The 20,405-nt window shown below is 45.4% G+C and overlaps 1 long non-coding RNA gene across 1 annotated transcript; it reads left to right on the forward strand.

Moving 5' to 3' along the window:
• The first annotated feature begins 833 nt into the window (after window positions 1–833).
• Window positions 834–2,399, forward strand: LOC141041688 (uncharacterized). The gene is made up of 2 exons (XR_012202752.1): window positions 834–1,798; window positions 1,904–2,399. It is a non-coding gene; the product is annotated as an uncharacterized lncRNA (long non-coding RNA).
• The last annotated feature ends 18,006 nt before the right edge of the window (window positions 2,400–20,405 follow it).

The raw sequence follows: 20,405 nt of genomic DNA on the forward strand, positions 1-20,405 counted from the left end.
TACAATACTACCTATCATTCCTCGCTGAATACCTCACCCTTTCAGGCACTGTATGGGAAGGAGCCCAATTTTGGAGGACTGCCGACACTCGCCGCACAATTGCCAGCAGAAACGAGCTCAGAGCTGGACTGGGCCACGCATACAGACGCCCTCAGGGCACAGCTCGCGCGCGCCCAGAATCGTGTCAAACAGAAGGCAGATAAGCACAGGACGGAGCGCTCGTTCGCGGAAGGTGATCAAGTGCTACTCAAGCTTCAGCCGTACGCGCAGTCTACGGTGGCTAATCGCCCCTGCCCCAAGCTCGCCTACAAGTTCTTCGGACCGTTCACTGTCCTGCAACGCATTGGCGCCATGGCATACAAGCTCCAACTGCCGGACAACAGCCGGATACACCCAGTTTTCCACGTGTCACAGCTGAAGCCTTTCACACCGGACTACTCGCCGGTCTTCTCCGAGCTGCCTTGCGCGCCAGACCTCACCGCGGCTCCCCTCCAACCCGTGGCCATCCTGGATCGACGGATGGTCAAGAAAGGCAACAACTCGGTGGTTTGCGCGTTCAGTGGTCATCTCTTTCTCCAGCGTCAGCAACCTGGGAGGACTACAACGTGCTGCGCCTTCGCTATCCTACGGCACCTTGCTGGAAGGACGACGCTGCCGCTCAAGGCGGGGCAACTGTCACACCTGATACACCTGATACAAGTGTATCGGTGGACATGTAATAGGTGAGGAGAGGAACTAGGCCAGAAGCAAGTGGGCTGAAGCCCGTGGATGTAATGGGCCGCGTGTGGCCTGGAGTGGGGGTACTTAACCCATCGTGTATCACTGGACTGGTTATGCAATGAGAGAATACTGAACAACTCTTTCTCGTCTTCCTTCGTCTATCTCCCTCCTGCTCTCCTCACCAACTCCTTTTCCCCTCCGTGCGATCGATCCCCTTTCCTAGGGTTCATCGGGTCGTCACACCCACCTCCCGACCTAGCCATACGCACCGCCGCCCGCCCCGTCCACCAACCACCCCACGCCGTCCGCCGCGGGCCACCACCCCGCACCACCCTCCCCGGCTACCAACCACCCCGCGCCGCCCGCCCCGGCCACCACCCCGCGCTGCCTGCCCCCTACAACCAATACGCGCTCCCCGCCCCGTCGTCATCCACGTACTGTGCCACTGCACCTCGGCTGTGCCGGCCCTCTTCATCTGCTGCAGCACCTCCATCCCATCTCCCTCCCGGATCCGGTGAGGATCCACCGCGCAGTGCATCAACAGCCGCCGTCGGGGCTGCTCTCGATCTGGGAGGAGCAGCACCTCCCCACCAGATCCGACGAGGGCCATGGCGCCGTGCAGTTCGGATGGGGTTCTCACCCCGTCCCACGCCGTCCACCGCAGGGGCGAAGGACGAGGAGCTCCACCACCGGCCCCTTTGCCCCCCAAGTAGTTTGCAGCGTGTGCGTGTGCAGGACGGTAGGCACGTCGATGCAGTCCATCCCCGGATCCGACTGCAGACGTCGGCCCCTCTGCACCTTGGTGCCCAGCGTGGGCACCGACCGCAGCCCCACCCCCGTGCCACCTCCCTCAGCCCGGATCCACCAGCACCTCCCCCGCCCACGGTGCGCCATGGTCGACGGCGTCGCCCCACGGGTCAGAGTGATGCGGCCACCGATGATGCTCCGAGCCTCTTTCCCTCCCAGCCTCCTTAATGCTCCCTCTCCCCCTTGATTTGTCTACACCAGAGCAGCTGCGGGGTCAGTGCACCATCAGATCGAGCGCTGACGACCACGAGCAGTGAGAGGACCAGAGGAGGTGCTGCAGGGTCATTTTCCTTTGTCGATTCAGTGCAATTTCTTTTTTTTGCTGCAGTTTGATTCAAAAATTGTGTGCGGTTCATTTTTTTGCTATTTTTTGCAGGAAGAAAAGGACTGCAACCGCATGCAGTACATCACCCTGTGCGTGATCCGTGCCATGGTGATTTTTTGAGTCATATTGCATTTCACTTGCTTGAGCGAGCAGTTCGTCAGCCGCGTTCCGTGCAGTGCATTGCCATGTTTTTGCAGTGCGTTGGCATGTCCTTTGCAGGGAAGCACCATCTATTTTTCCGTGCAGTGCATTGGCATCTTTTTGCAGTGCGTTCATGTTCTTTCCCAGGAAGCACCATCTATTTGTGTGACAAGTTTGTGTTTTGTCTGTATGTTTAGTGCACTACAGTTTAGGGCACCTCGTGCAATTCAGAAACGTGGGCTTGCAGTGCATTAGCTCATCGTGTGACGAAGAAAACAAGTGTCTCGTATGTTGAATTTGGTGTCTTGTGTGTACTGTTTGTGTAAAAAGAATGATGTTTCATTACCTCTCTGTATGAAGAAGTGCAATTTTTTCGTGTGTATCAAAATTTAGTCGATTACATCAACACCTGCAGTGCATTTGTTCCTCGGATGTGGTCCAGTTTTTAGAGTGATGTTGTTCCCTTGTGCCCAACATGAAAGTGCTAAAAAATTAGCGAAACAACAAAGATAGTAATGCGGTTCACTTCGATATATGTCGCGGTTCATTTGCTTTGTCTGTGCTGTCCACTCTCGTTCATGATTTTTTTGAAAAAAAGATAACAAAAACTCGTATGAGAAAAATTTACATCCGACAAAAGAAATCATGAAGTTCATTTGTCTGTCCGATGAAGTGCGGTTTTTAGACTAAAGAAGTGCACTCCACCTCGTTTGGGAAAATTTACGTCCCACAAAAAAGAAATCATGTAGTGCACTTGTCTGTCCAATGAAGTGCGGTTTTTAGTCTAAATAAGTGCGGTTTTCTGTCTGATGTAGTACGACTTGTTTACGGTAGTCTCGAGGTTCACTTTCATAGTATTGCGGTTCACCAACACTCGACGTGAAGTGCACTCCACCTCGTTTAGGAAAATTTACGTCCCACAAAAATGAAATCATGCAGTGCACTTGTTTGTCCGATGAAGTGCAGTTTTTAGTCTAAAAGAAGTGCGGTTTTCTGTCTGATGCAGTACATACGACGATTTTGGTGTCGCGAAAAAACAGATTGTCCGCATTTCGTTAAAATAAAAATTGCTCCTAAACCGTAAGGAATCGGAGAGAGTGTTCTACATGAAAAAGTTGCGCCTCATCGATATCTTTTGAACGGCGTATAATTTGAATCATTTCGACCAGCGGTTTGTAAAAAATTCGTGAAAAACGGCCGCTGCCTCTCGTCGTCAGCCACACGATTTTCAAAATTAACTAAAAACCGTAAGGAATCTCAAAAACATTTCAACATATGAAAGTTGCGCCTCGTTTGTAGCTTTCCAACGGCGTATCATACGCCTCATTTCGACAAACGGTTAGAAAACTGGAGCAAAAACAATACCAAAAATTTCAAGAAAATTTAAAAAACAGAATTCCGCGATTTAGTAAATTTGAAACTGCTCTTAAACCATAACGAATTAGAAAAAAATAATAGGTATGAAAAAGATGCGCCTCGACGATATCTTTGCAACGGTGTATTGTTTGCTTCATTCCGACAAGCGGTTTAGAAGAAATCGCGAAAAAACGCTCGCTGCCACTCATCATGGGCCGCACCATTTTCAAAATTGCTCTTAAATCGTGTGGAATCTCGAAAAGTGTTCAAAATGTCGAAGTAGCGCCTAACCCATAGCTTTTCAACGGTATATTACACGCCTCGTTTCGACTAACGGTTAAAAAACTAGAGAAAAAGGGTACCCAAAAAACACAGCATGATGTTTTTGCGACGGGAAGTTCACTCGTGTGAGTACCGCGACACACTTGGTTCAAACAATGATGTGCACTTGCATTTAGCGTGCAGTGCGGAAGTGTTATCAATTAGGCTTCAAGTGCGTACTTGTTGGTGAAAGTGTTGTCCAATGGAATTATATTTTGTATTACTCATGTAGCCTACAAAGTGTGTCGCACAGCCTTGTAATTTCTTACTCCGTTTCTAAATTTGTACTAGTCCTCTATACCATATATTGCACTACTTGTACTACTACCCCCTCCTGGTTTATTGGTCCCCTTCCTAATTTGTGTCAAATTTTGACCATAAATTTCACTAACTAAATGTTAATGCATGTCACAAAAAATTATATCGTTTTATTCGTATTTGAACATAGTTTCCAATGGAATAATTTTCGGTGACATGCATTGACATTTTGTTAGTTTAACCTATGGTTAAAGTGTGACACTAAATACGACTAGTAAGTAGTATAGTAGCAGTACTAGTATACGTCGGTCAAATTATTCATCATGTCCTGACATTGAATTGACGTGACAATACGCTGCGAGTGTGGTGACACAAGAATCCTGGCGGCGTGTTCGGGTATTGTGGACTTCAGATTTGGAGTACCACTTATCTGTCGAAATCTTTCATCATTCACTTAAAACAGTCAATTGATCATACATTGAGTACCATATAACTCGAATTAACCGATGCAAGTCCAAAAAGGATTGGCCGGTGCTGCTGGCTGGCTTCAAGTTCGATCCGACGGATCAGGAGCTGATCGAGCACCTTGAGGCCAAAGTGAGTGTTGACAGCACGAGATCTCACCCTCTCATCGATTTGTTCATATCAACCATCGACAGCGAGAACGACATATGCTACACCCATCCCGAGAAACTTCCAGGTAAGACACCGATCGGCCGTCTACTTGCACAAACATATTCCTTTGTTTATAGCTCTATTTTTTTTAGACGCAGACCTAGTGAAGCAATTACAATTTGACAGTTAATAAAAAGTGAAACAAGTGACTGCAACATGCCAAAGATGTTATGAAAATGCCAACTACGTGCACTAAAACCTATATTCGACAATACTGCAGGTATCACACTGGGTGGCCTAAGCAAGCATTTCTTCCAGCGCAATTCTAGGGCGTTCAAAAGGGGCACGTGGACGTGTCGCAAGATACAGTCGGAGTGCGGCATGCACGCGATGTGGCATAAGACCGGCAATACCTTGCAGGTGATGGTCAACGGCCGGCAGACGGGCAGCAAAAAGGTTCTGGTGCTGCACACCAACAAGAACTTCGACCAGCAGAGGACCAACTGGGTGATGCACCAGTACCACCTCGGGGACTTAGAGCAAGAGAAGGCGTGGGAGCTGGTCCTCTGCAAGATTTTCTTCCAGACGAACACTAGGGCCAGGACTAAAAAGATTATAAGTTAGTTTGGTATTGGTACTTGTACTACCTTGTCGTCTGTAAGTTGGTATTGTTGTTAACAATCTTTCGGTATGAACTTGGCATTTGCTTCCAACCATCATGCCGAGGGTCGACGTGGATATAAAGCTGAATCATTTGTTTCGAAATGAATTTTCAGGCACCTGATTTTTATTTGATGGGTAGCATAAGCACCTGTCGTTCGAATTCCCAGTTCTCCAATTTCTTTGAAACAAGTGCATGCACTTATTATCATGATGAAAAAACAATATACCCGCTGGATCCCAGTTATCAGTCTGGACTTGCATAATTCTCTCATTTATTGAGCAGGTATAGTTTTTTTAGGTCGAGCAAGTTTCAACTGGGCTGTAGACTGCCCAGGCTTGGTTTTGTTTTTAACAGGCCCAGACCATGACGACAACGGGGCACAAAGATCCAGCAGGTATCTACTGGCCTCTGGCCCACCAGCGTTAGTTATATTTTGTCATAGAACATCCGCAGACAGTTTTTTTGCTGAATCAAACACACATCCCAGTTCTATTTTCCTCTTGAAACGCCATGTCCTATTTCTGTTTTCTAATCCCTACCTATAGTTTTACTAGTTCATATACACGTATCATTATATTGAAAATACATAAAGTTCCCTTTACATATTTACATCCTTATTTTTGTTGTTGTTTTCCCACCCAATGCTGTTTTTTACCACTGATTTTCCCTTAAACCAACTCAATTGTCCCACATCTTATTTGCTTACAAAAACAAAATGATTTCTTTTTGGCAAATCAATAAGTTCTTAAAAAATAAATGTTTATCATTTCGGGATTACAATAGTTCGGACTCCACCAAAATATGCAAAATAAGGTTGAACTTTTTGACCATGGTCCTGGAAGAAAATGGGCTGTAACAAATTATTTAAGAATTAGCAAATGGGTTGCAAATTATTAAAAAATAGCAAATGGGGTCTATGTTGTCTACCATAGATTTGGAGGCTGACTTGTGGGCCTACTAATTTCATGCGTACACAAGGTTTCTCAAAAAAGAAACTTAGTCAACAATCGACTCTACCAGCATCAGACCATTAGATGTCAATCTAACGACAATCGTGCTTCTTCAGTCTCTGATCTTCCTACTCCAGCCGCCCAACCAACGCCGGCGGAACCGCCTGCTCCCGCCTCCCGTGGCCGGCTGTGCCAGGCAGGCCTCACGGCCCCACCATACTCACATCCCTAGCCTAGCTATCCCTCTACTCACCCACACCTCCTGTTATTTTCCGGCGACGGCAGCCGAACCAGTCAACCCTCGTACTCCCCACCGCGTGCGCAGCCACTGTCGTGTCTTCCCCGGCTCCGTGTCATTCCCTTCGTAGGCCTCGCCGTCGTCCACCGCCCTGGTGCTCTCGGCGCGGCTTAGTCAACATGGTCAACGAACGACATCCATCGGAAGTGGACTGTACGTGGAGAGGCTGACAGCTGGGTACACGGTAGCACACGAGGAAATGCCTCCTTATTACACGCAAAATAATGATTCCTCCACCTGACATCTGGGACCCACTGGAAGGGCCTCTGTATTTCGCGAAAAATGTGCCCCCCGCTGATAGCTCGTACCCACCAGCTATGTCTTCGCACGCAAGGAAGTGCCTCCTTATTACGAAGAAAAAATGAATACTCCTACTAGCTGGGACCCACCATATGGTAGGCTGACTTGTGGGCATACTAAGTTGATGCGGACGGAGGGCTTTGTCAACTTAGTCAACAAACGATTGTATCACCACTAACTATTGGATTGTTAACATCCAACGGTTGTCCTGCTTCTTCAACCTCTGATTTTCTTGCTCCAGCCGTCCAAACCACCGCGTGCTCTTGCCTCCCGTGGCCGGCTGTGCTACCGCGGAGGCCTCACCGCCCCTACTACTCCCACCGCTGGCCAGGCCCTGCAGCGACGGCAACCTCACACCATAGCCGAACCAGTGAACCCTCGCAATCCTCTTTGCGTGGGCATCCACTGTCGCGTCTTCCCCGGCTCCACGTCATCCCCTTCCTAGGCCTCACCGTCGTCCACCGCCTTGGTGCCCTCGGCGCGGCATGGTCAATGTGGTCAAGGAACGACTTCCGTCGAAAGAGTACTGTACGTGGAGAGGCTGACAGCTGGGTCCACGGCCACGGCAAGGAAGTGCCTGACAGTCGGGACCCACCAGCTACATCTTCGCATGCAAGGAAGTGCCTGACAGTCGGGACCCACCTGGTCGAACCGTATGTAGCGTTGTCATTCTTGTTGCGAATGTGGACGTACATACGATCGGCCTGTCTACAGGCTGCAGCGATGAACTATGGCCGTGTAAGGAAGGGCACGTGTCATAGTATAGGCGCGCATGTAGCATGTCACGCAGTCCCGTTAATATCGTGTACACGTAGGTATAGCCAGGGTGCAAGAAAGTAAATACAGCCACGTACATACATACAGGCGGGGTCTCGAACGCCTACTCGCGCATACGTACGGCCAGGGCACGTATGCATGGCTGGGTCTGAACAGAAAAACTGCGTCGTGTTCATCGGGAGCCAACCGGCTTGGACGGAACAACCGATCGAAACGAGGATTGGCGTACCATAGAACGGAGGAAACGGCCTTGTGTTTGATCGGCCACGGTCGAAACGGGATCCTGTTGATGTCGCTTGAAGCTACGTCGGTATTTCCGCAAAGAGGAATAGATGATGCAGCACAACGGCGGTAGGTATTTCCCTCAGATATGAAACCAAGGTTATTGAACTAGTAGGAGAACCAAGCAACACAACGTAAACAGCTCCTGCACATAGATAACAAATCCTCGCAACCCGACGTATTAAAGGGGTTGTCAATCCCTTCCGGGGTACGGCGCCTGAAGATAGGCAAACAGACATGAGATAATTTTGTAGTAAATTGATAGATCGAACGCCAAATAAAATTAATATGGAAAAATTGCAGCAAGGTATTTTTGTATTTTTAGTTTCATAGATCTGAAAATAAATGCAAGGAAAAAGAGATCGCAAAGGCAAATAATATGAGAAAGAGACCCGGGGGCCGTAGGTTTCACTAGTGGCTTCTCTCGAGAAAAATAGCAAACGGTGGGTGAACAAATTACTGTTGGGCAATTGATAGAACTTCAAATACTCATGACGATATCCAGGCAATGATCATTATATAGGCATCATGTCCAAGATTAGTAGACCGACTCCTGCCTGCATCTACTACTATTACTCGACACATCGACCGCTATCCAGCATGCATCTAGTGTATTAAGTTCATGGAAAAATGGAGTAATGCAATAAGAACGATGACATGATGTAGACAAGATCTATATATGTAGAGATAGACCCCATCGTTTTATCCTTAGTAGCAACGATACATATGTGTCGGTTCCCTTTCTGTCACTGGGATCAAGCACCGTAAGATCGAACCCACTACAAAGCACCTCTTCCCATTGCAAGATAAATAGATCAAGTTGGCCAAACAAAACCCAAATATCGGAGAAGAAATATGAGGCTATAAGAGATCATGCATAAAAGATATCAAATAAACTCAAATACTTTCATGGATATAAAAAGATAGATCTGATCATAAACTCAAAGTTCATCGATCCCAACAAACACACCGCAAAAGAGTTACATCATATGGATCTCCAAGAGACCATTGTATTGAGAATTCAGAGAGAGAGAGAGAGATAGCCATCTAGCTACTAACTACGGACCCGAATGTCTACAAAGAACTACTCACACATCATCGGAGAGGCACCAATGGAGGTGGTGAACCCCATCCGAGATGGTGTCTAGATTGGATCTGGTGGTTCTGGACTCTGTGGCGGCTGGATGAATATTTCGTCGATGCCTTTAGGGTTCTGGAAATATTGGGGTATTTATAGAGCAAAGATGCGGTCCAGGGGTCACCCGAGGTGGGCACAACCCACCAGGACGCGCTTGGGCCTCCTGGCGCACCCTGGTGGGTTGTGCCTCCCTCGCGGCACCCCCCAACCGAAGCCAGGGCCCGTTTTGTTCCTTTTGGACCGTAAAGTTCGAGGCATTTGGACTCCGTCTGATATTGATTTTCTGCGATGTAAAAAACATGGAAAAAACAACAATTGGCACTTGGCACTATGTCAATAGGTTAGTACCAAAAAAGTGATATAAAATGACTATAAAATGATTATAAAACATCCAAGATTGATAATATAACATCATGGAACAATAAAAAATTATAGATATGTTGGAGACGTATCAGCATCCCCAAGCTTAACTCCTACTCGTCCTCGAGTAGGGAAGTGATAAAAATAGAATTTTTGATGTGGAATGCTGCCTATCATGTCATATCGTATTTCTTTTCTTTATAGCATGGACATTTGGACTTCTATATTGTTCAAAGCAATAGTCTAGTTTTTACATGATAATTTAAATACTCAAGCATGTCAGCAAGCAACCCTGTCTTTCAAAATATCAATGCTAAAATAAGTTATCCCTAGCCCATCATGCTCAACCATTGATCCATTCATGAAACACACTCGAATATTAGTTACACCTAAAAGTTAAGTACGATCATATTGCCTCCTAGTTGGTGCTTTTGTAAGAGAAGATGGAGACTCAAATTCAAAAATAAAAATTGCATAAAGTAAAAGAAAGGCCCTCCGCAGAGGGAAGTAGGGATTTGTAGAGGTTCCAGAGCTCAAAGCGAAAAACTTAGAGATAAAAACATTTTGGGCTGTATCCATCCCACCAATGAAAACGACTTAGAGTTCCCAACACTTTCCATGCTAGATATATCATAGGCAGTTCCCAAACAGAAAATAAAGTTTATTCCTTTTTCAACCATACTTTCACTTTCCATGGCTAGGCGTATCCACGGTTTCCCTCCATACCAGCACTTTCCAAGGAATTTATTATTTGACAACATAAAGTAAATTCATTTTTCATTTCAGGACTGGGCATCCCTAATACCTTTGCCTTACTCTCCTGCAATGACAAGTGAATAACCACTCATCTTGAGAATAACACATCTAGCATGGAAAATATTAGCCACCCCTCACCGCTCCGCGAGCGAAATAAACACACAAAAGAGAAGTTTATGTTGAAAATTAGAGATGGCACATACAAATTTGCTTAGAACAGCAAAATAATACCGCATATAGGTAGATATAGTGGATTCATGTGGCAAAACTGGTTTAAGGGTTTCTGGATGCACAAGTAGAGATCATACTTAGTGCAAAATGAAGGCTAGCAAAAGATTGAGAAGCGACCAACCAAGAAACGAATAATCTCTTGAGAAAGCATTAAGCATAAATAACACCGAATAATGCACCACAAGTAGGATATAATTTGATTGCATGACTATTGACTTTCGTACTTGCATAGGGAATCACAATCCTTAACACCAATATTCTTACTAAAGCATAATTACTCATCAACATAACTCACATATCACATCATCATATCTCAAAACTATTACTAAGAATCAAGTTTATTTTGTCCAATGATCTTCATGATTTTTTTATTATATCCTTCTTGAATATCTATCACTTTGGGACTAATTTTCATGTGTTGCTTTTGACAAGCTCCCACAAATATAAGTGAAGATCATGAGCATAATATTTTTCTTTCTTTCTCTCAAGTTAACTTAAGTGAAGAAAGAGAGAATTTCTTAAAAATTTACTAACTCTCAAATAAATCTAAGTGAAGCAAGAGAGCATTTCTTCAAAAATACTAAGCACACCGTGCTCAAAAAGATATAAGTGAAGCACTAGAGCAAGTCCATTGCTCAAAAAAATTTAAGTGAAGCATAGAGAGCAATTCTAACAAGTCATGACATAATTTTGGCTCTCTCAAATAGGTGTGTCCAGCAAGGGATAAAGACTTAAAACACAAAATAAAACAAGAAAAGACTCATATCATACAAGACGCTCCAAGCAAAACACATATTATGTGACGAAATATAGCTTCGAGTAAAATACCGATGGTCGTTAGAAGAAAGAGGGGATGCCACTCGGGGGCATCCCCAAGCTTAGTTGGTTGCTCATCTTTGGATAATAGCTTGGGATGCCGGGGCATCCCCAAGCTTAGGCTCTTCTATCCTTTATTCCTTCATCCATCGTAAGATAACCCAAAACTTAAAAACTTCAATCACACAAAACTCAACAAAACCTTTATGAGACCCTTTAGTGTAAGAAAGCAAATCACTACTATAAGTACTATACCAAACCAATTAATATTTTGTTTTTGTATTATATCTACTGTATTCCAACTTTTCTATGAAAAAACTCATCAAAGAAAACCATAGAGCCATCAAAATAAGCACACAACGCAAATAAAACAGAATTTGTCAAAACAGAACAGTCTGTAGCAATCTGACTATTTCGAAAACTTCTGGAACTCCAAAAATTCTGAAAAATTAGGATGACCTAAGCGATTTGTATATTGATCTACTACAATTGGAATTGGCATTTTATCACGCTCTGGTAAAAAATGAGAATTGTCTTCGTCAGCGCAAAAGTTTCAGTTTTTCAGCAAGATTAAACAACTATCACCCAAGAAGATCCTAAAGGTTTTACTTGGCACAAACACTAAATTAAACACAAAAAACACAATCATAACAGTAGAATAATTGTGCTAACACTCAAGAACAGAAAGCAAAAAGCAAAAATAAATTTTGTTCATTGGGTTGCCTCCCAACAAGCGCTATAGTTTTATGCCCTTAGCTAGGCATAAAGCAAGGATCTAAGTTTTATCCTCCAAAGTTTTGGCAACTTTTGTAAGGGTTTTCTCAAACCCGGGAGGCTCTTTACGCTTCCCCAAATTCTCTGGAAAATAAACCATCTTTAGATCCAAAATATCCAATCGCTTGTTGCAAAGAGTAATCAAGGTATTCATGCGATTGATACTAGCATTGAGGTGTTTGAGTGGTTCATTATATTTCTGTATTTCAGCCATATGCTTATGTAAATCACCAACTTTGTCCAACATTTGAACTCCCTCAGGGGTGAAAGAAAACCCCTTCTTTTGAGGTGGAACCCCCAAAATTCCTTCTAAAATTTCATAGGCAGCATTGGCATCAAGCTCAATAAAATTCCCTTTAGCGGGCAAATTCTAGGACTTGTCTATGATGCAAAGCCAATACTATGTAAATATTACGAAGCAAAACTTTAGCGCCCCCCTTTAAATTGGAAATACGATAAGATTCCATAAGCCTATACCAGGCATCCTTCAAATTTTCTCCTTGTCTTTGCTTGAAGTAAAGAACCTCAAAATCTGGTGACAAAGGAGGAGTAGGAACGCTAGCCATCAGGACCGAAGAGCCAGAAAACGGCGAATGAAAAAGAGAGGTGAATAAAGCAGCAAATTTTTGTGAAATGGGGAAGAGGAAAATGAGAGGCAAATGACAAATAATGTAAATTGCGAGGAGACGAGATTTGTGATTAGGAACCTGGTATATGTTGAAGATCCTCCCCGGCAACGACGCCAGAAATTCCTTTTGATGTCGCTTGAAGCTACGTCGGTATTTCCCCAAAGAGGAAGGGATGATGCAGCACAGCGGCGGTAGGTATTTCCCTCAGATATGAAACAAGGTTATCGAACCAGTAGGAGAACCAAGCAACACAACGTAAACAGCTCCTGCACACAGATAACAAATCCTCGCAACCCGACGTGTTAAAGGGGTTGTCAATCCCTTCCAGGGTACGGCATCTGAAGATAGGCAAACGGGCGTGAGATAATTTTGTAGTAAATTGATAGATCGAACGCCAAATAAAATAAATAAGGAAAAATTGCAGCAAGGTATTTTTGTAGTTTTAGTTTAATAGATCTGGAAATAAATGCAAGGAAAAAGAAATCGCAAAGGCAAATAATATGAGAAAGAGATCCGGGGGCCGTAGGTTTCACTAGTGGCTTCTCTCGAGAAAAATAGCAAACGGTGGGTGAACAAATTACTGTTGGGCAATTGATAGAACTTCAAATACTCATGACAATATCCAGGCAATGATAATTATATAGGCATCACGTCCAAGATTAGTAGACTGACTCCTGCCTACATCTACTACTATTACTCCACACATCGACCACTATCCAGCATGCATCTAGTGTATTAAGTTCATGGAAAAATGGAGTAATGCAATAAGAACGATGACATGATGTAGACAAGATCTATATATGTAGAGATAGACCCCATTGTTTTATCCTTTGTAGCAATGATACATACGTGTCGGTTACCTTTCTGTCACTGGGATCAAGCACCGTAAGATCGAACCAACTACAAAGCACCTCTTCCCATTGCAAGATAAATAGATCAAGTTGGCCAAACAAAACCCAAATATCGGAGAAGAAATACGAGGCTATAAGATAGCATGCGTAAAAGAGATCGAAGAAACTCGAATACTTTCATGGATATAAAAAGATAGATCTTATCATAAACTCAAAGTTCATCGATCCCAACAAACACACCGCAAAAGAGTTACATCATATGGATCTCCAAGAGACCATTGTATTGAGAATTCAGAGAGAGAGAGATAGCCATCTAGCTACTAACTACGGACCCGAAGGTCTACAAATAACTACTCACGCATCATCAGAGAGGCACCAATGGAGGTGGTGAACCCCATCTGAGATGATGTCTAGATTGGATCTGGTGGTTCTGGACTCTGCGGCGGCTGGATGAATATTTCATCGATGCCTTTAGGGTTCTGAAAATATTGGGGTATTTATAGAGCAAAGAGGCGGTCCGGGGGGCACCCGAGGTGGGCACAACCCACCATTGCACGCCTAGGTCTCTTGGCGCGCCCTGGTGGGTTCTGCCTCCCTCGAGGCACCCCCCCAGGCGCAGCCGAGGCCCGTGGTGTTCCTTTTGGCCCATAAAAATTCTCCGTGAAGTTTTGGGACATTTGGACTCTGTCTGATATTTATTTTCTGCGATGTAAAAAACATGGAAAAAACAACAACTGACACCTAGCACTATGTCAATAGGTTAGTACCAAAAAATGATATAAAATGACTATAAAATGATTATAAAACATCCAAGATTGATAATCTAACAGCATGGAACAATCAAAAATTATAGATACGTTGGAGACGTATCACCTGTTCGTTGGGAGGGGTCTGGCGTACCGTAAAACGGAGGAAACAGACTTCTCTTGGACCTCCCATACCAGGGAAAAGCCTAGAAGCAGCGCGGGTTTTGGGTGTATCAGTAGCGCGGGTGCCCGCGCTACTAATATGGCGCCACAGCTAACTTGTGGCAGTAGCGCGTGTTGAGACACGCTACTGCTATACACGGTTAGCTGTAGCATGCGTTGCAGATAGCGCTACTGCTAATTATCTGTAGCGGGTCTTATACCCAGCGCTACTGCTATTACTTTCAAAAACAAAAAAAATCTCAATCACGTGCGTGTTGTCAATGGCATCAGTGGTTCGATCTAGCGACGATTGGCGTCGCCGGAGGCATGAACGGACAGCGGAAGACCAGATCCGGCGGTGGCTGTTGGAGAGGGCCCGTTTCTATGGCAGAGCCAGGCCGCGGCGTGGGGATCCTCTTCCCGACCATGCCAGATAGCTCCGGGTCGTCCATGGCGACGACCTGCACAGGCATGGACATGGGAGGGTGAGTCAAACCAGAGGGAGAGAGAGAAAAGGAAAACCGAGGGAGAGAGGAAGGTGATGGAGGGAGCAACGGAGCTAGTCACCGGTGGTGAGGTGCTCCGGTGTGGTGGCGCGGGGCGACGGCCTCCTAGACGTCGGTGGAAGACCGGCGAGCTCCTAGACACCGGTGGCGCGAGGCGGCGGCCTCTTTCGGCGCCACGGAGGAGGATGGGCGCATGGGCAAGAGGTCCATGTGAGAGCGTATGGAAAGTGAGAGGAGAGAGTGGCAGAAGAGAGGAGGGATTTGGGGGAGGATATGGGGATTCGGCCGAGGATATGGCGACTTCACCTACCTCGTACTTAGTAGTAGCGAGGGGTATAAAACCGCGCTACTACTATCAACTTAGTAATAGCGCGGGTTTATACCCGTCGCTACTACTATGGCATGTCTCGAGGGGCACGGTAGAGACCGCTTAGTAGTAGCGAGGGTTAAAAACCCGTGCTACTACTATCAACTTAGTAGTAGCGAGGGGTAAAAACCCGCGCTACTAGTAAGTAGTAGTAGCGAGGGGTATAAACCCTCGCCACTGCGTCTGCCTATAAGCTTTTCCCTAGTAGTGTCCTACGGTCGAAACGGGGTCCTGTTGATTGGGAGGGGTGTGGCGTACCACAAAACGGAGGAAATGGACTTGTGTTGGAGCGCTACGGTCGAAACATGGGTCCTGTTCATCGGGAGGGGTGTGGTGTACCACAAAATAGGACTCCACGGGATACTGTTCATCTCCACCGTCAACCTCCTCCATCCTCCACGGGCTACTGTTCATCCACCATCGACCTCCTCCAGCCTCCACCAGGCACTGTTCATCCACGGGCTCATGTTCATCTAGCCTCCACCGGCTAATGTTCAACCAGCCCTCTCCACGGGGTCCTGTTCAACCAGCCCTCCACGGGCTACTGTTCATCCAGCCGTCCACCGGCTACAGTAAAACCATCCCTCCATGGGGTCGTCCTATTCATCCAGCCCTCCACGGGGTCCTGTTCATCCACCCCCAACCGGCTCGATCGATCGGGGTCCTGTTCATCCAGCGGCAATGGCTTCTACTACCACGAGGTCCTATTCATCCAACCCCCCCAACAACACTCACTGTTCATCAAGAGGCAGCATCGATCAGCTTCAGTTAGCAGCAGTAGCGAAGGAATCACTCAGGTTCAGTTAACAACCAGGGCTCGATCGGGGTTCAGTAACGTAGCTAGTGCAATCGCTCGGGTTCAGTTAGAGCGCAACGCCTCGCACACATGCGCGTACGTGTACGAGAGAAATGCGCAAACCTCCGTGCATCGCTCGGCCCCGACCACCCACCGTAACCGGGAACTCCCCGATATTTTCCTCGCCCTCGCTTCTACCACAGTTTTTTCCATCATGGACGGCCCAAAGAATGTCATGCAGCTGCTTCTCCGGCCCGTTCAGGACGGAAAGCCCATTTTCTGTCATGATTTTCTGTCGTAGAAGTAGGAGCCCACCACATCTATGATGATACCGGGTTTTGTCACAATTATCATCATAGAAGTGTCATAAGCATGACAGAAAAAAATTGTTCGGCCCAAAATGTCACGGATGTGTCCTTTTTTTGTAGTGGCGGCCGCAGCCGCCATGCGCGTGCTAACAAGGTGCATGAGCGCGATCACAATCTGCGACCAGGCAGCCAAGGCTGCCCAAATGGACGTTGTTGCCTCTCAGGTATCAGCAGCAAAATCTGCCTCGGGGATAGCAACTGGCGAGAGCGGCACAACAGTTGTCCGTTCTGCAGTGGCGGCCTTAGCCCTGATGGAGGACGCCCACGACCATGTTGAGGCCACCCACGCCCAGCTCGTGGCGGTTACTGCACAAATCGAACGAAGCTTCTCCGACAATGGTCGGCAACCCACGACCGAAGAGTTGGCAATCGCCGAGAGCGTTGGAGCAGCCGTCCGTTCCTCCGCCGCATACCTTGCGACGACGGAGTCCGTCCGAGCCCAGATCACGGCCGCCCACGCCCAGCTCGTGGCGGCCTTTTCCAAAGAGATGGCAGACGCGGATGGCGAGATGCTTGCCGAGTATGGTGTGATGGATGCCATGGAGCCCCTTCCCCAGGAGACCGTCGGGCACGAGCTGGACATGGAGGCGGCGGCGATCGACGAGGACCAGCCGTAGTAGTACTCTTTGTTTTGTTTAATTAAGAGCGCCGGTCTCTAATTTGTTAGAGTAATGTTTAGGTCAGCTAGCTCTGTTTCATTGCTGAACTTGCTCGGTTAAGAAATGTGTGGGTGTGCTGTAGTCTCCTTTGTGTACCCAAATTATGCAATGACGTGGATGACCACTGTAACCAGGGAAATTCAAACCAAAAATTTTGACGTTCAAACTCATCACACATGGGTTAAGCTATCTGAATCATTTGTGATGTTCACATATCGTACACAGTTCTAAATAAGGGACCGTGTCTGATGACACTTTGCGCGCCAGTTTTTTCGCTGAAGCGATTCCAAATTTTTGGCTTCCGCAGAAATATCTATCTCCCTTACCAAAAGCCACATTTCCCTGTTTCCGCCTTCCTTTCCAAGTTGAAACCTTCACTACTTGCTTGCAGTGCCGCCTCCTCGCCTGCGACCCTCCTTCACGCTGCCCGGCCTCATCTATCCAGGCAGGTAATCCACACCCGACCTCCATCCTTCTCCTCCTTCCACATCCCACATGCCCCGACCGCCAACGCAACACCTTCCACCCAAATCACCGACCCCTCCACCAAATAAGAGCCACCCTAAGTCATGGTGCACGCAGTATAGCCGGGATCTCAAGGAGCATTTGGTAGCGGAGAAGCAAATTGCGGCCGCACGCGCGAATGAGGTCGCGATGGCTGCCATTCATGCCGACCCCAGATCTTGGAGGAGCACCTTGCCATTTGCTAGCTACGCCAGTAAGCATGGTCGGTTTACCCGTTGCGTGTGTTGCTCCTGCCTTTCCTTCAAAAATTCTAGTGAATTTGTGCTATCTAATTTTACCATGCAATCTATTGCTCTAGGGTATATGTTCTATATGTCGTGCAGTGTGGTGCTCACTTATTAACTGTTTTGTTAATTAGTTGTCGCCTTTAGTTAACTGTTTGGTTCAATTCTACAAATGTGATGTTCAATTCTTCAGGCTGCAATTTTGTATTGTCTTCCATGTGAAAAATAAATCGAATTTATCTTTAGAAAATACATGAGAATCGAATACAATTGTTATGTTTCCAAGTTGTCAAGCATGCTTGGTTTGGTTATACATTATGTGATGTGGTGCTGAGTTAACGTTTGGTTCATTTGTGTTGTGGTGTTTAGTTAACTGTTTGGTTCAATTTTGCAATGCGATATTCAATATTTGAGGGTGCATTCTGTTATTGTATACCATGTGAGGAATAAATTGAATTTGGCTGTAGTAAATACATGAGAAACAAATACAATTGCTATATTTCCAAGTTGCTAAGCATGCTTGGTTTGGTTAACTGTCTGATCTTCTATTAGGAGTATGTTATATTGTGCAATGTGGTGCTCAGTTAATGTTTGGTTCATTTGTTGTGGTGTTTAGTTAACTGCTTGGTTAAATTCTGCAAAACGATGTCCAATTGTCGTTGGTAGAATTTTCTATTGTTGTGCATGTGAGGAATAAATCGAATTTGGCTTCACTTAATACATGAGAAACATATACAAGTGCTATATTTCCTAGTTCTTAATGATGCTTGGTTTGGATAAATGGTTTTTCCATGTGGCTTGAATTAATCTGATGAATCTGCAATGTGCTTATTTTTCATCAACATATTTTACTGATAGCATGCGAACCCTTACTTAACATGATGACTAACTACCTTATATGTGTTGCAGGGAAACAATGGGAAGCACCGAGGTTTATAATCGAGGTTAGCATGTGCATGGTCCGTTGTCTAATAGCACATTATTGTGCAATTGCAGGGACCATTCTAATATTTAGGTTATTAAAAATTTGGTATTGCACATGTAGGTCCTGCTGTCAGAGGTTTTGACCCACTGTTCGACCCTTTTTGCATATGGGGAATCGAGTTGTCCATGAATATCTATCAAGTCAAGAAACTCAGAAAGATTTTTAGGATAAAGAAATTAGCGACAAAAAACAACAAGATCTTTGTCTGCACAATGAAGAAGACATCAGTTCACTACAAGATGGTACTAACTATTATACCTTACTTTTTTTATTCCTTTGCCCCATTTCCAATATAGAGAAGATATTTATGCACATCCTTGTTTTCAGGCCTTTCCAAAGCAGTTCACTGATGATTACCTCTCAAACCACCTCTATGGTCAGGATTTGAGGAAGGTTTCCAAACAACACCCATGGTTCAATATTGAAGTGTTCCTGAAGAGGACGAAGGACGGACGGTCAATCATCCACAGGCACTAGCTTAAAGTTGCAAAGACCTTCAACATGAATGAAGGCTCAATATTCGCCTTCCTCTTCAGCAGTTTTCCACATGAGATGCATCTGCCTATATACCATCTATGATGCTAATTTTGAAAGGTTTTACATGTTGCATGTGAAACTTGGTGCGGGTGCAGTTGTGTAATGGGGTAGCTGAGTGCTGAAGCTATATCATGTTGTACTCTGATGTATTTCAGTTATGAAATCCTGCTTCCTTAATATGGAAATGAAATATATTATGTGCTTAATATGAATGTCAATTAGATTAATAAATGGATTCTTAATAATAGGGCAATTAGCCTGCTAATTGGGTTTTGCTATTACAAACGGTTATTCAGAAAATACCGTGGGCGATGACCTCACACTACCGCAGGATGCTGCTAACGCGACACTACGATCAGAGACCCTTCGACGAAACTGTGTGCGATGCCATAATCGCAAACGGTGGTGTAAAAAACCATCAAAAAAGGTGCAAAACATGTCCGATGGCGGAGCCATCAAACAAGGTTCAGATTTTAGTTGCGTGTGCGATGCAGGGCATACGATTCAGTTCAATTAACTATTTGCGATGAGGAGGAACAAAAGAAACGGGCAGCCAGATGGAGGTGTGTGCGATATACAGGATACGTTTTACTCAGATGAACTGTTTGTGATTAGGCAACACAAAAGAAACGGTCAGCCAGAACAAGGTGTGTGCGATATACGGCATGCGGTTCACTCGGATGAACTGTTTGCGTTGAGACATCAGAACATAAACGGTTCAACTTAACAAGATGTGTGTGATACGCGGCAAACAGGTCTGTAATCAGAAATGTGTGTGAATACCGATAATAACACAGACGGATACTGCTAATAAGACATGTATGTTGTGCGATGGGATTGCATATAGAATAACAACATATATATATACACACTTATAAGGACATGCTTGCATAACCAAATTAAACATCCACTTACATAGGTGGCTACTACAACCATGGCGTTTGCACACACCAAAGTAAACAATTACATGCATAATTACATAGGTGGCTACTACACACATGACATTTCCACACACCAATAAAGTAAACTATATATTACATGCATGATTAACTATCATAAACAATCATCTGATCATCATCTACTTCTTGTGATACTTGCTCTGCTTGTGGCTCGATCCGGGATCGTCGATTTGGGTAACAAGCCACTTCCTCATGTCAACGA

Source organism: Aegilops tauschii, chromosome 1 (assembly GCF_002575655.3).
Source record: "Aegilops tauschii subsp. strangulata cultivar AL8/78 chromosome 1, Aet v6.0, whole genome shotgun sequence".
Lineage (NCBI taxonomy): Eukaryota > Viridiplantae > Streptophyta > Magnoliopsida > Poales > Poaceae > Aegilops > Aegilops tauschii.